This window comes from Alosa sapidissima, chromosome 14, assembly GCF_018492685.1.
Source record: "Alosa sapidissima isolate fAloSap1 chromosome 14, fAloSap1.pri, whole genome shotgun sequence".
NCBI classification, from domain to species: domain Eukaryota; kingdom Metazoa; phylum Chordata; class Actinopteri; order Clupeiformes; family Clupeidae; genus Alosa; species Alosa sapidissima.
In genome coordinates, this window is record NC_055970.1 from 21,338,155 (window position 1) to 21,355,584 (window position 17,430).

At 41.1% G+C, this 17,430-nt stretch overlaps 1 long non-coding RNA gene across 1 annotated transcript in view; it reads left to right on the forward strand.

The window, feature by feature from the left end:
* Positions 1-10,890: 10,890 nt before the first annotated feature.
* Positions 10,891-17,430, forward strand: part of LOC121681649 — a 108,693-nt gene continuing 102,153 nt past the window's right edge. Inside the window, exon 1 of the long non-coding RNA XR_006022227.1 lies at positions 10,891-10,993. This is a non-coding gene — a long non-coding RNA (uncharacterized LOC121681649). The remainder of the gene's footprint in view (positions 10,994-17,430) is intronic.

Sequence of the window (17,430 nt, forward strand, 5' to 3'; positions counted from 1 at the left end):
AGAGCTCTTCCAAAACCTTTGCAACATTATTGTTGCAAAACATATCAATGGAACTGGTTACAGATGCATTTCAAAACTTCAGAATCATCCAGTAAGCAGTATTGGAGCCATTATCTGCAAGTGGAAGGAACATCACTGCATCATCAATCGGCCATGCACAGGATCTCCTCACAAGATTTCTGACCAGGAAGTCAGAAGGATAGTCAGAAGTGTAGCCTAAGAGCCAAGGACCACTCCAGAAAGACTTGGAGGCAGCAGGTTCAATTGTTACCGAGAAAATCATTGGTAATGCACTCCACCGCCATGGCCTCTATGCACGCTCACCCCACATGACTCTATTACTGAAGAAAAACATGTCGAAGCTCATTGAAAGTTTGCTACGCAACATTTGGACAAGCCTATGAAATACTAAGAGAATGTATTCTGGTCAGATGAGGGCAAAATTGAACTCTTTGGATGTCATACTACACACCATATTTGGAGGAGAAATGGCACTGTGCATCACCCTAAAAATACCATACCAACAGTGAAGTTTGGAGGTGGAGGCATCACGGTGTAGGGCTGTTTTTCATCTCATGGTACTGGCAGACTTCATACAGTTGAAGAAATGATGAATGGAGCCATTTTTTCTGGGAGAATCTTGCCATCCACCAGAACAATGAGGATGAGACATGGCTAGACCTTCCAGCAGGACAATGATCCAAAGCATTCAGCAAAGGAAACTCTCAATTGGTTTCAGAGAAAGGAAATTCAGGCCCTGACTTAAATCCAATTGAACAGTTTTGGACGTTACCTAAAGATCAGGATTTACAAGAGGGACCCCTGGAATCTTCAATATTAAAAGACTATCTGTTTAAAAGAATGAGCCAAAATCACACCTGAATACTGCGACTGATTAGCTTCGTCATAGAGGAAATGCCTTGAAGCTCTCATTAGAAATAAAGGGTTTTCTACAAAGTATTTAAGAAATTTCAGTAGGCGTGTTCAATATTTTTTTCCTGTGGCATTCCACTTTTTTACTCATAACTCTACTTATGAACATTAATGTTTGGATTTTTGTGTGGTTTACCTAAGTCAATACTAATGTCTGGTGAAAATTTCATGCAAATATCCTCACTGGAAGTATACTTACTGAAAAAAATGTTGACGTGTTCAATATTTATTTTCCCCGCTGTATATATATATATTGAGTTGTTTCAAAACAAATTGATGTGTGTCAGTTGAACATGAGCAGATTTAGCTTATTTTGCTATATATATGCATTCTGCCTTTATTTAGGTAGGATTTAGATAGGTCAGTGAAGATTGACAGGAAATGAGTGGGAGAGAGAGACGGGACCGAGAAACGACTGGCAGGTCAGACCCAAACCTGTGTCACTGTGGGAACTTGGAGGCAAATGGCATGGACGCTGTTGCCACTTACGACACAGTGCCCACCTTTTGAGTTTTGCCCTTCCAATATTTGTAAGTTCCCCAACTTCTGCATTTCTTTACAATAGTTTTGCGTTCCCTTGCAGTCACCTCTTAACAACTAGATGTACCGCAGAGCGGTACAAAATATGACCGCCGCCCAGTCCAGCACGTTTTCCACAAAAATAAGTCACGCTGGAAGGCATATATGATTCTAACTATCTCACTGAATTGCATTATGCACACTCAATTCTCACTGATATCTGCTAGACAACAAGTACCAAAACATGATTAGTTCATAGATTTCACATGTAATATACATTTTATACAACCCCACCCTCATCTTACCTGTTCATAATTCTGGAAATTCTTGAATTGTGTGCATGTACATGTTTATGTGTGTGTGTGTGCGTGTGCATGTGCTTGTGTGTTTGCCTGTTTATGTGCCTGTGTATGTGCATGCATGCGTATATATGTCTACTGTGTGAGTATGTGTCATACGTAGGATTACTGTGAATGTTTGTGTGTGCGTGTGTATCTGTTTATGCACATGTGTGCATATGGAATGGGTTTACATGACCCCTGGAGGCAAACATACGCAACAAATTGGTCATCCTAGGCCCTACGGTTCTCAAGATATTCACAGAAAACTGTGTCTGCCCTACCCTCCTTTCTGGGGGTCCAGTCCAGCGGGGGGGCTACAGATCAAAACGAAAAACGATGGTTCCATGCTATCCATGTGGGGGTACATGCCCACCAAGTTTCGTGTACCCCGGTCTTTCAGTGTCCCGGAAATCCTTGTTGGTGTATGGTCACTAAATGTACACATAAATTATTTTATTGTAAGGCCCCCCATGAACGAAAGTCCACGAAACTTGGCATGCATTCGGAGGGTGTCAAAATGATCCTACACTTTCAATTTCGTGCAGTTTTGACCATGTCAGCCAGAGATATTGTGATGAAAACACAGGTGGCGCTATACATGAAATAAGTGGTAATGGGATAGGTTGACATGCCCCCTTAAGACCAACATACAAAAAAAAGGTGGACCTCCTAGGCCCTACGGTTCTCGAGATATTCACAGAAAACTGTCTCCGGCCACCTACAGGCCAGTTGGTGTATAGTAACATAAATTAATTTATTGTGTGGCCCCCCATGAACGGAATTCCACGAAACTTGGCGTGCATTCAGAGGGTGTCATAATGTCAATATCAGAAAGAAAAAAAAATCTGACTAAACCTATATGACCGCTACTTTGCTGCGCGGCGGTCATAATAATTCCCACCATGGTCCTTTGGGGGTGCCGTAGCTTTTGTGTTACCTCACCATGTGTTTTGCGGTCCCTTGAAGTTAAAAGTATTGCGCAGGAATGCAAAAGTATTGTGAGGGAATGCAAAACTTATTGTGAGGGAGCCCAAACTATTGCAAGGTAACACAATTCCCACAAACCACTTACCACCAACTACATTCAGCCTTGTTACGAAGGTTGCCTGTAACAGACAACCACACAGCAGTACAAAATCACATCCAGGATGACGTGACACACACATGACCAGTGATGCCAGTAACGCGTTAGTCTATTTTGACCACTTTTTTCGGTAACGAGTAATCTAACGTGCTACTATTTACAAACCAGTAATCAGATTAAAGTTACGTATCTAAGTCACTGTGCTTACTATTACTGTGCTTACTATTACTATTTTTGTCATTTTCCTTAGTAAAAAGATATATTCTTTGCTTTCTTCTTGTCTCTGGGATTAACGTCATAGGCTATGCTCACGTTTTCAGCATGAGGACAACCCCCTTCTGAGTTACTAGGGTTGCAAAGGGGCAGAAAATTTCCGGTAAATTTCCGGAAACTTACCGGAAACTTTCCATGGGAAATTAAGCTGAGGAATTTTGGAAATATTCCAAATTGGAAACTTTCATGGAATTAAAGGAAATTATGGGAATTAATGGGAATTTATGGGAATTAACTGGGAGTTTTTTGTAATTCCTACTGTTTCATATACAGACATTAACATTTTGTTTCGTAATAAGCAATATGATTTGTTTGTTCGTATTTTCGTTTAGCTTAACATACAAAGATAGCTAACATGCTAGCGGGAATCCCATTCTCTGCCTATGGTTTACTAGCGTGCTAAGCTAGCGACACTGAAACCACTGAACTGCCCAAGATACACCACGCCACTCAACAACAAAATCCAATTGGTTGGAACATTGACTGACAATCAGTTTGTTCAGTTAGAATCCCAGAAAATGGTAAAACAAATAATGACACAACATACCACCCCAACCCAACCTTATAGATTATGTAAATTATATATAAATTGTCAAGCTTAATCAGACAGATTAATCGTCCCATTACAGTTTATGCAAAATGACGTACACCCATTTGAATGAGGACAAAAGTGAAGACAAGCCCATAACTGGGTAACTCTGTTTGCAAACTTCCCCCAGTTTCACACCAGTTATTCCCACATGAGATGACATTTTCACTGGGAATTTATTTTCCCCATGCACATGAATGCATCATAGGTTTCCTTTATGTCTAGTAGCCTGCTGATTGCTGTGTGCATGGGATTGACGCCTGTGCAGGGTAGAAATTTGACTGAAATTGCATTAAATCAGGTTGTTTTAACTAATATTATGCTGCAAGATGGGGTTTTGTCCATTACATTTAAGTTCCCTGTTATAGACTAACTTTTTTAATATTAAAAATTCCCAGTTTATTCCCATTAATTTCCGTATATTCCCGTTAATTCCCATGGAAAGTTTCCAACTTTGAAAATTCCCGGAATTTTGCAACCCTAGCAGCGACACAAACGTAAACAACAATGGAGGGAGGAGAGAGATGCACATTTTATCTATAGTCATTATTTTGAGTTTGTGTCAGCTAAACATGACAACATTAAGGTACATTGTACATTCTGTGCATCCCAAGTCTCCCGAAGTTTTGGGAGTCTCCCACATATTGATAGCGGCTTCCTGACGCCCGCAAATTACATAAAATCTCCCGGAACCTAGAGCGAACAAGAGCACGCAAGCCAGACCGGACTTCAAATCGCGTGTGCATTTGAGTTAAACGCGCACACAACTGAGAGGGAGAGAGAGAGGAGTGGTGTGTGTGTGTCTGAAGCACATCCAAGACAGAGAGCATCCTGGTCTGTTTTGCTAAATCAACCAATCAGTTTTCAATGTAGGTGGGCTTATATCTCTTTTCTCCCGAACTTAATTAATCAGTTCAGTCAGTGTATCTAGGAACAGGAGCGTCATGGCAGAGTCAGTGCCCCTCAAAAAGGATAATTTAAGCCCATTTCACATCAGACTACACAAAAGTGTAGGCCTACCCAATTGTCTCATAAGAGTAAAACATAATGATTGCACACTGCACTGTTTGTAACAGTGATTTTAGCATTGCTCATGGTGGGTTAAATGATTGCAAAAGACTTGCTGAGGTGAGTTTTAACAAGTGTAATTTCATTTGCATATTACTCAGGCGTATACTAGATGGCTAGTTGCCAAGGCTACATGAAAAGGCCAAACTACCAAAATCTACATATTTTACTATCACAATTTCTATCAATAGACCTTCCTTATTTGATGTACTGACTAGACTTTATTGAACAAACATCTGAATTTCAGTATCTAAGTAGGTTAGGTTGGGATGTCTGCTATACATTGTTGACATTACTGTTAAAATGCACTTCCAGTATAGTGAGTATTGGCAAAACCGGTTATCATTTTTATGTTGAGGCGGTGGGGGTGTTGTCGGCAGCTGCTGAAAGTAACTGATAAAGTAACTTGCTAAACTTAGCTAAATTTTCATGTACTATATCAGCATTTTTGTTCAGTGAATCTTTTGTAAGTTGCTTTACAATTACCTTTGGGCCTATAGGTCTCTGCCTGGCTTGCTTCGGTCACGTCCTTTTAAAACCATCTTTTTCTCTCTCATGAACATTTAATCTTCTGCCAGCTTGTGACTCCACATTTCCCAAAATGCTTGATTGCATTGTATTCTCCACATTTTAGCTACATTTTGGTGTACCACATGACATTTTCTTTCAGTGAATCTTTTGTTTTACAATTAGACCTTCAGGCGCTCCTCTTGGCTGCCTTCACTCCTTTGTCTTCATTAACATTAATCTTTTTGGCCTCAATAGTCCAGTTACATAGTCTCTGTTTTTGGTTTTGGATTTTGTGAAATACATTTCTAAATAAATGCGATTTATAGTCCAGTGTGACTTATATATATATTTTTCCTGTTCATGACGCATTTTTTGACTAATGCGACTTATACTCCAGAGCGACCGGAAAATACGGTAAAACTTTCGCTGAAAGACTTTCCCAGATTCAAAGATTCTTGAAGTAGTCCCAAACTGTGTGCACACACATGTTTCCTTTCAGGGCTCGATAGTCCCCCTCGTGGAGTAATAACAAATAGTTAACGCTAGTTCAGAGTTTCAAAGAAACTCGGTAGAGCTGTAACTCTCGAGCCGTAAAGAACGAGCCGTTACACTCTGACTATCCCCGATCTGTCTATTTTGTTGACAGGGCAACTACTTCACAGAATCCCCCTTTGCCCATGGACAGCAATAGTACTACAAGGAACAATAGTAAGGTATTCACCCGAAGAGTGCTCTGTGAACTAGGCAATGAACATTGGATCAGTTAGTAAAAAGCATCTGAGAAAAGTTTGGTCTTAAGTCTAGATTTGACACTGGCTACAGTAGGGGAAACTATATCATCTGAAAGTTGGTTCCAGAGCTGAACTGCATAGCAACTAAAAGCTGCTTCACCATAGTTGCTTTCAGACCTAGGTGTAGTCTGCATGTTCTTCAGATGTCAAGCGGTTGGGCCATATATCTGAACAACATAACTGGCTATTTGGAATATCGAACAACCAGCTCATACACTACTCCCCTCCTAGTATTTCTGACGGACATTATTTAAATGAGCTTGTGTCTGAATGAAGCAAACAACATGTGGAGTAATGAGACCAACGGAAAATGAAATGTGGCGATTTTCTAGGCTGATTTGACATGGAACTATTAGGGGTTTGCACGGACGTCACATTCTGGGGGTCGTTTCTAGAAAAGTTAGCAACAACGTTGCTCAACCACTATGGTACGACGCAACTTGCGACCAAACAACAACATTGTTCTGTTTCCAGAAAGCATTGTACCTGTGTCGCAATTCGCTACCTCCAACGTTTGAACACCGTAGTTCCAATAACGTTGTTGATGATGCAGCGATACATATCATTAGTAGAAACAGTGGCAACGTGTAATACCCCACCCCCTAGAAATTCTCCGCCACAGCCTATTGTTGGCATTTTTCTAATTTAAACCGAGTGATTAATGCTGGCATTGTCATTGTCATCTGCTAAAAAACCTAAACCTATTGCAAGTATATAAAACATTTTACTGAAGCCGACCAATATGTGCTATTCAAGGATTAAAGTTCTCCGTCATAGGACGGATTTCCGTCATTTTGATTTTAGAAATGTCATATTTAAGATCGATGCAGATCCGATGAGAAAAAAAAATAGGGCCCCCCCCCCTCCCCTCCTATCACCTTTGCTTTTCCAAAGAACACATATGGAGGACTATAACGGTCTAAAAGTTGGATTATAGTGACACATTAGAGACAGCTGATGAGGTTGGCCAATCCGTTTAACTTTTTTGGATATGATATTGTGAGCTCTATGTGCGAATTCGGAGAAGAAGCGTAGGCTGTGTTCTTTCCGTGCATCAATGTAGACAATTTCTTACTATCACAAACTCTTGTCAGGGGAGGTCATTCATTTTGGGTGTCACCTATGACTTGAACAGATAGCCTTCTATGCCACCCGATGTAGGCTACTATTATTGTTACAGTTTTTAATCAATGCAACTAACATTATGTGTAAAGCGACGCAATATAAACCGTAGCCTATGCAATTTATCATCCCGTCTGTTATGACATGTACAACAATGTTTTTCACAATTTGCGACGGAAGGTTTTGACTGAGCGTGTTAGCATAAAAAAAATAATAATATCACTGTCATCATCGCGAACTGTTGAGTAAGGGGGTCAGTCTGTTTGTGACGCACAGACAGCCTTGTAGCCTATTTTGCTTAGGCCTCACTTTTAACGACAGTAGGTTGTGAGTGTATGTTGACAAAAAATACCCATACAATTAAAATAATCAACTTAAAACTTTGCTATAAAATATTATTCATTTATAGCACAAAACCATAACCAGTAGGCCTACCAGAACCTCGCATATTAGCGTCATGATTTGTGTGCGTCTATTTGGCAAGGCCACTAGCTGTCATGGATGCGTTGTTGCTAAAGGAAGGCAGGTGTCAAAAGTTAAAAAATAAATGGAGATGGGCAGCTGGTGGAAACGGGGGAGAACTAACAAGCCATGGTGTAAAGAAATTAAAGCGCCGGGGGTTTGCTTTTGCGCGGTTCGCTGCAAGAAAATTGTTTATGGATGCAATAGGAAAACGTTTTAGCACGCCACCAATCAGAAGACCGCCATAAGGTTAACGTTCGTGCACTTCAGGACATCTTCCCTACCTGGTGCAACTAGCCACCACGACAGAGGTAGGCTACGTTTATCTATGGCTGACCGTTTTTACGTTTAGAAAGCAGGCTACGCATGTTCTTTCATAGCGCAACACGACCTGTCCCTCACCATATCGCAACCCTTTTGTCAACCTTATTCAATCTGTTGCTGAAGACAAAAGCACCGTCTCCAGATTGTCGTTATCAAATGCGCAGACCTCCTGCATGAGCACACACAGTATTGCTGCTCATTGGAAAACTGAGTTGTCTGTAAAACTCAAAATTACCATGTTTTCATTAAATGCGGATGAGGCAACAAATGGAAATATGAACAATATCTAGAATGTTCTGATTCGTTACTTTGATGAGGAAATGGGAAGTCTTGCAAACTTGATTTTATAGATTTTACTTGGTGTAGAATTGCATATTAACAATAAAAAAATCTCCCCTTTAAACACTTTTGGCCTGAAGTAATTAAATAAGAGTGTGTTAAAGCCTTTCTACAATATTGCTGCAGTAGAAAAGAACAGCAATGGCTAATCAGCAATGGTCAGGGATGGTACTAAAATATATTTTTGTTCATCAGGAAAACTCAACTCAAACTCAAAATCTCAATCAAGAACACTCTCAATTCACCTTATTCACATGGTGGCTAAAACGAGGCTACAGGGTACACAAACCATAGGATTGTTATGTTCTATGCATTCACCTGTAGGTGGCATTCATTTTATAGTAAGTGTACCCTGTAGCCTCGTTTTGGTTTAAACAATGGCCGCCGTGTGAATAAGGCGAATACTCCCTTTACTTTGCTGTTTGCATCTTTTTGTACATTGAAAACTAATAGGTCGCGACCGCAAAAGGGGTGCTATCTCTATAGGTAGATATGAACAACGTATGACTTATGGCCTGAAAAAAGTTCAGTCAAACGATTTTTTTTCACTTTAATCCCTGTGCTATTATTTGTGTTAAATATCTATGTTGGAAAAATATATAGCCTAGACAAATCTTTGGGTATCGCAAATGTTATCAATTGTCTCGTGGCTTAATGGCAGTGCATCAGTGCACTATGCGCTCGGCCGGAGTTTGCATCCTATCTCTTCTTTTCACCTCTGAGTAAGAGTAGGCCTACGAGACACAACAATAGGTTTTGACCATACATATTTCAACTTCAATGCAAGAGTTTTAAACAAATATGTGCAGCAATGATAGCTAATGATGCTAAGCGGATTTAATAGTAATTTAGCTAGTCGTCTTCTATGCGTCCTTGCTTTCACGATTGTGAATGTTTTATTTAAGTCGCGCGTGTTCATTGAGCGGGAGAGGGAGAGAGAGGGAGCGCGAGAGAGAGCGGGGCAAGGAGAGGGGGTTTACTTCTATACTGTTTGGTAAAGTTGCACACATAGTCTACAATGAAAGCAAGGAGAGGTATGACATTATTATTTATTTATTTGTTTTTGGACAACGTAGACTACCGATAAGTAAAGCGGGAGATGTTATGTGCAGTTAGGAATGACAGCAACAAAAATCGTGAGCCTGCTCAATTCGTCGGAGAGGACAGTACGGCGTAGAATGCAGGAGCTTGGATTTAGCTACTGTCATTCCTAACTGCACATAGGCTGTAATCGTCTCGGCAGGGATATCCTGCCTGGGCTGGCCTCGTGTGATACAAGGGGACTCTAGGGCCGCTACGGCCTCGTCTTGGACCGATCTGGCTGCCATCTTGCCGTCAACCAACCGCGTTTATTGATCTAAAGCTAAATCATGATCATGGTAGGTGCATTTAATTTGTCGCCACCAGAGCACCACCCACATACATCTCATTAACAATGCAGCTCATTTGCATGTTGTGAACTTGAAAATGAAAATCAAGAAATGGAAAATAAATCGCAAGCAGGTGTCAGTTTTCATTTTATTTATCATTTTGGCATACATTCTGCGCATTGTCAGGAAAAGGCAAAGTCAAAGTGAAGTTTGCATTTTCATTTTCCAACTAACATTTTCATTTTCATTTTTGGCAGTAATATACCAGGATGGTAATGAAAATGAAATGACAAATAGACGTTTTCAATTTATTTTTATTTTTGTCACAAATGTATCGTGTTTATCAGGAAAATTAAAAGCCAAATGTATATATTTCATTTTATTTTTAAATTTGGCAGGATAATTGCACTGACACTTTGAAAATTAAATGGCAAAACGAGTTTTTCATTTTAATTTCACTGTTTTCATTTTAATTTTATTAATGGCAGGAAAACCCCCCCATAGATATGAATGTCGCGATTTCGGGTTTGAATCGTATATCGTTACAGCCCTACAATACTCGAATTAACATAAATAGCAAGAATGAGCCAAGTAGGGGAGTCAGTCTCTTAATTAAAATAAAGCTACAGGATAGATCAATCATTGAGTCACGAGATAAACTTCCACTTCGTAATTTTTCGTTAGGCGGTTGTGATTTTTGGTTAGGCGCTCCGGACACCAACAGGAACTACCAAGGAACGACACAAGTGCGACTGCCTAGGTGCAGTAGTTCAAACAACCAAACTTTGCGTCCTTGTTTGCGATTGAGAGTTCGAACTACCCTTTTAGTAGGGGTGGAAACAGGGGTCCACGCGCACCCCCCCCGGATTTTTTTATGCCATCTACATTTTTTTAATCCTTAAAGTGTCTATTTTCAGAATCTGCCAGGTACCAAGCTCAAAAAATGGGTTAAAGGCTTAATTTTTAACCCTTTATTGTACCCGACCCAAACTCAAAAAATAAAAAAAATGAGATAGAAAGTGGCATAACTTTTGAAGTAAACAAGATACAGAGACAAATAAACACATTTTCCCATACAATTCTGACCCAAGGAATTCAATGGAACAGTTATTTACAGCGAACACTACTCATCTTCCTCATCACAGAAGAGATCCTCTAAGTCCATTTCTTTCATTTCCAGCTCTTCATCCTCATCATTATGCTCATACTCTCCACTTCTGACCAAAAAATGGCAAAAACAGCTCACTTGACCACATTTTATTATACTAGTAGCAGCCTAAAATAATGTACTATGGGGTTTGTTTTTTTACTGCACTTATCCTGAATTTGAAGGAATTGAAGAAGAAATTGAAAATAGCTTTACTTTTGACATTAACAAAATGAGGCATGAAAAATACAGAAAATACCAAAAAAGTCACAAAAGTTGCCTGAGCATCAACTGCCAGTTTTGGAATTTTGGCACTTTGACAGTTGGTAGCAGTTAGTTAGTACCTGCAGATGACCATCTCCGATAGTATGGAAGTACGAGGAGGAATTCAGTAAGCATGTGGTCCTCGTTGGCAAGTTCCATACAGCCATGAATTACATGGGAAGGCTCACTGGATGCAAGTGTCTTGGAGCTGGTTATGCAGAGATCCTCATAGAAGCTGGCCTTGCAACCAGTGGTTGCCTGAAAAGCATTCTGAGTGGCAAATCATACGCCAAGGCTCTCTTCAGTCTGAAGGCGGTCACAGAGGCACTTGAACGTTTGCTCTTCGATGTTTTCATGGAGGAGGAGAAACCGCACCTCCCACATGAGACGCTCATCAATCTCATCCACTGCTGCAATTGCGAGAACCTTGACTCCACTCTGAAGGATCCCTCACTCCTCAACCTGATCAATCAGTACAAGCAATACCAAGAAAAGGTACGCAAAGGCCACCTGGGCAAAACAGGCATATTCTGGCTGTCCATGATGGATCATGCAAGGTTGGTCTTCATGATGGGATTTTGCAGTAAAAACCAACAACTTTGAGCTTTTCCATCACTGCAATGATGCCATGGCAGATCTCTTCTTTGCATATGATGGCCACAACTACGCTAGGTATGCATCTATGCATTCATTTCCTTAATACTCATATAAAAAAAGTGGGAGCTTACTTGAAGTATAAACTTTATTCATTATTCATTTCTTATAGGTACCTGACCTGGTTTGAGGCCTTTCTCACAAACATTGACCTCTCCCATCCTGGTGCTCTTGATTACATTAAGCATGGAGCCATAGCTGTCGCAAGATCTCTGATCCCAGGGGCTCTCGCAGCAGTGGACAAGACCATGGAGGAGACATTCATGAAGTTTGCAAAGTCTTCAGGTATGTCAATGTGTGGACACAAACCTAACCACCTATATTTAATTACAGGCTCATGTTGGTTGTGATGATTACATTCAAACTTCTTCCTCTCTATATTGCAGGTGGTATACTTGGTCTATTCAACAACTGCGGTGCGTACCAGAAGTGGTGCCGCACAACCTCTGCCCGAGCTCAGTTCTATGAGCTTACTTTGGAGATGTGCGGCATGATTGATGACCCTGAGATGCCGAAGTCATGCAAGCACCGTGAGCTGGAGCCTGCCCAGATCAAATTGTCTGAGGGGGCGGTCCAGAGAGTCATCACTGCCATCAAGGGCTTTACAAACCCCTGGAGAATTCCTGACGAAAGCCGACTGTACTCCCTAGCATCTGGGGCTCCAATCAATCCAGAAGTTGAGACTGACGTGCTATGGGCCGAGGCTGCAGGCAGGGCTGCCAAGGAGCAGTTCATCCAAGAACGCTTTGTTTCCAAGAAGGAGTTCTTTGACCGCCTCAAGAAACTTCAAGATGATGGATCACTCCAGCAAGAGGGTCAAACTTACATCTGCACAGGGGAAGGTGGATATTGATTTAACTTATACTAATTGCACTTTTTATTACACAGAAAATGCATTCTGTTAAGGTCTGTTGTATTTTTGGCTACCTAATTTATTTATTTTCCATTACAGCTCTTTGTGTACCAGGAGCAGAGTAACATAGCCTATCAACTACTTGTAAAGTCACAGATTATGGAGAAACCTATCAACATTGAGGAACTCATGCGGTATCCTCTCTCGCCTGTTCCTCATGCCCTTGGCTCTCCTGATGGCTATTTTGCCAAAACAAACAAGGCGACCATCCTTCACCATTTGCTGAAGGACAGGGATGAAGAAGTACCCTACCCCAAGGATGCCCTATACATACAGGATGGCAATGCCCTCTTCCACACGATGTCCAACCTACCACCAACCTGTGGGGAGATTTGCATGCAGCTCCTGGACCTAATGGTTGCCAAGCACCATTTTGTGTTCTCCACAGATTGCTATCAGCCAGACTCCATTAAAGCTCAGGAGAGGCTCAGACGTGGCTTTACTGAGAAGTACATAATTGATGGTCCAAACACCCGGACTCCCCATGACTTTAAGTCATTCCTAGGTAATGATCTGAACAAGAAGCAGCTATGTGACCTACTTCTCAAGGTCTGGGGGAGCAACGAGGCAGCATTTCGGATTGAGAGGAGTATGAAAGCAGTGGTGTGTGTTAATGGGAAATCCTATGACCTAAAATCAACAAAAGGAAAAGTAAGTTAACAGAGGACTTAAACAGTGTCACTATACACAATGCTTTGAAAAAAAAACATAAAAAAAACATAAAAAATACTACGATAGGTAGACCAAATGGCTCTGGAGCCATTTGTGAGTATTACATTACATGTAGTAATACTTAGTTTCTTTATTTTACAGGTCTAGACTTCTGAGATCTATGCACTGCGGTCCAACCAGGAGGAGACAGACAGCCGCATTGTACCTCTATCAGGCTGTCAAATGGGGTTACAAGTCCTGTGTGGTGAGGACACCTGACACAGACATTCTAATGATCCTCCTCTACCATGCCAGTAAGATCAACCTCTCAATCTACCTTGACCATGGCTCTGGCAAACATCGTATACTAGTAAATGTGACAGAACTGTCTGAATCACTGGGCCCTGACTACTGTAACACCCTGCTGGGGTTCTATGTCTTTACTGGGGAGGACTATACCAGCGCTTTTAAAGGAAAAGGAAAAGTGAATCCCCTGAAGAAGCTACAGCAGAATCCTAAACTCCACAATGCTTTCAGACAGCTTGGTGTAGACTGGCTAGTCACAGATGAGCTTCAACAGGAAATGGAGAGCTTCACATGCATCATGTATGGCCAAGCACGGATGACCTCAGTTGACGCAGTACGTGCCAAGATGCTAAGAAAAATGGTTGGTGCTGACAAAGTCCTGGACTCAAAGTCAAAAGTAGACCAACAACACCTGCCTCCCCCCAAAGTCTGTCTCATCCCACATGTACAGCGTGCCAACTACAGAGTTGCCTCCTATAAGAGAGCAAACGAGGCAATAATCGAGAGCCCTAAACCATATGATCCAGGCATGGGGTGGGAGAAGACAGGAGAGGAGGAGGTGTTGGAACCAATCTGGACAATTGGACCCATCTTCCCTCCTTCTCTTGTTGAGGTACTGGCTCAGAGAGCAGAGTCAGAAGAGCAGGCAGCTCTTGACAAGGTAACTGATTCCAACAACAATAACTTGTCTATGGGTGAAGAGGATGGAGAGTATGAACATAATGATGAGGATGAAGAGCTGGAAATGAAAGAAATGGACTTAGAGGATCTCTTTTGTGATGATGATGAGGAAGATAAGTAGTGTTGCTAGTAACTGATTGATATTGAAATGAAAAAATAGTTGCCAAATGAGCCTGTTTTGCCTGTTTTTTGGCCATATATTAAAAAAAAAAACCAAGTCAAGATGTTGTCAAATGAAATAAATAACTGTTCCATTGAATTCCTTGGGTCAGAATTATATGGGAAAATGTGTTTATTTGTCTCTGTATCTTGTTTACTTCAAAAGTTATGCCACTTTCTATCTCATTTTTTTATTTTTCGAGTTTGGGTCGGGTGCAATAAAGGGTTAAAAATGAAGCCTTTAACCCATTTTTTGAGCTTGGTACCTGGCAGATTCTGAAAATAGACACTTTAAGGATTAAAAAAAATGTAAGTGGCATAAAAAAATCCGGGGGGTGCGCGTGGACCCCTCTTTCCACCCCTACTATTTCTAGAAACACCAAATCCAAGAACGATGGAGCGAACTACCAAGGTTGTGACGCAAGTTAGCAAACGACGCTTTCTAGAAACGAGCCCTTGGGCGGTAACCCAGCTGCATGGCCATGTTGGAGGCACTCTGCGTAAAGAACTGAATGAAGTATATATAAGTATATATACTTTTTTGATCCCATGAGGGAAATTTGGTCTCTGCATTTATCCCAAAGGCATAGGCAAAGGCAAAGGCATATAGGGCAGGACTTGGACCACAAGAAAAGGCACGATATTTTGAGAAATTACGGTTTATTGGCAGCGCAGATCCATATGAGTTGGGTGAGGGAGACGCAGTACCAAGTCCAACCACAAGCGCCCACCTTCCTCTAATAACTTCTGGCATTATTCTCCTTTCTCCCTGGTTTTTTAACAACTTTTGGAAGTCCATACCTTCTCCAGATGTTTTTCTCGGTTTGACCTATTGGTACCACCTAAAACACGGCAACAATTAACCATTTTCCTTGACAACGTTAGGGATGTAATTCAGTGGCTAATGCTTTCTAATGATGTGAGTATCTCCAATATGGCGACGTCCCGATCTGATGACACGCCGTGCAAACCTCTAATACACTCATCCCGGCGTAATAATCAAGGAAAGTTGCAAACGTGCCATGGGCGCAGCAACACAGTGATATCACGCAGCACCTGAAAATAGTCCCCATAAACTATAACTTCCAGCAACAAGTTTGAGCTGCAGCAGAGAGTGACTGGATTATTACGCCTGAATAGGAAAATTGCCTTGTTTCCTTTTCCGTTAGTCTTATTACACTTTCTAACTTGAGAAGAGACAAGTTTTAAATTGGAAAATTACTGGAAATCTTAGTCACTTTTAAGCGTGATGTTAGCGGGCGAGATCATCTAATCTGATTCAATGACCTATGCTAGGCTGGAGCTAAAAGTGGTATTGCCAGACTCTGAACTAGATGAACTGGAGAAAGGTAAAAATCAATTGTTTAACTCGAGGGGAGGTGGAAAATGAGCGTATTTTCCCAGATGGTGGCATGTCCCTTTAAGTAAAGTGTGTGCACCATTTACTAAACTAAGAGCACAATTTAGTAAAATGAGGGCAATATTTCGTAAGGTGCGCATGTTATAGTAAAATGAGCACACAATATAGTAAAATGAGCGCACATTTTCTGGATATACACCAAAAAATATCTTGCAATGATTTCTCCAGGGTTCCAGGGTATTTAAAAATAGATTATATTTTACTTGTAGTCAGTCGCATCAGGCAGGAGGCAGGAGTTTCTGTGTATGTCCATTTACTGTTTTGTGAAATTAAAAGAATTCACAAGAATATGCAGAATCATAATCAAAAAACACACTTTACAAAAACAGGTGCTCTTAGCACACATTTGATAATTTACTTCTACTTCTGGGAGAAGAGCATTATCACCTTTGTAGGTCACACTAAGAGGAAAAAATAATCTGCAGCTACATACAAGCATTCAGCATCGAGGTTCTCAGTCTCAGGTGCCAGACTCTGTTTATGCTGAACTGAGGGATCCACAGATGGAGATGAAAGATGAAAGATTTCATAATACAGTGTGTGCTTTAAACAGTTGAACAGACCTGCAAATGTGCGAAATGAGTTCAGCACAGATATCTTCAGATGTGTGACAGATTCGGTTTGTGCTGGACAACTCTGCAGCTGCGTGCACCGTGCAGCCAGGTCGTCTTCCTTCCTGCAGCTCACATGTGGTCAGCGTCTGTGCTTTCTACACCCTGGACTTGCTAGACTCAGAGCCACTGGCTACTTACGCATGCACTGCAGGAGTCTGAAGTAGAGCTTGAATGCAAACCTGACATGCATTGCATTACATTGTGCTCTGATGCTGGGGTTTCACAGGCAGATACACAATGATTCACTCTGAATGCTGGAAGCAACTATTCAAAAAGGAATAGCAGTCCAACAGTACACCTGTACGCCACAAGAATGCGACAAGCTGTGTTGTGATATTGTCTGCTTAATATTGCAAGTATGAGGAAATGAAGAAAGAATAATATTGCAAGAAGAGTCCATAACTATAAGAGTAGAGTTTTCTTAAGTAGAACATGGGAGCTGAGAGGTGTCTTCTCATACAGAGGCCTGTTCCCAGCACACAAAACACACACAAGATGCACACTGACTGAAACATACATGGACCTCCCTTTTCAGTTCTCTTTCCTCTGCATTTCAGGTGAGCTTAGATCCTCATATCAGCAATGCCCATGGATGTGTAGCTGAGTGTTGCAACTGATTACATTTGACTTTGACACAGACTGCATTTTGTGAGCTTTGAAAAAAATATAGGCAGGTATAAGCATATTGGGTATCATGTCGTTTCAGAACTTGAAATAGGTACTGTACATTTTGCTACATCCAGCTCTTTGTACAATGAATATATGAACAATGTAAACAATGTACAACCAGTAATTGCATAACTTGCATATTTTTCATATACGCTTAATTGAGATGCCCTTTCTGAGCGATCTGGTTAAATTTACTTTAGGATCATGTGCTCTTGCCCCATCTGCTG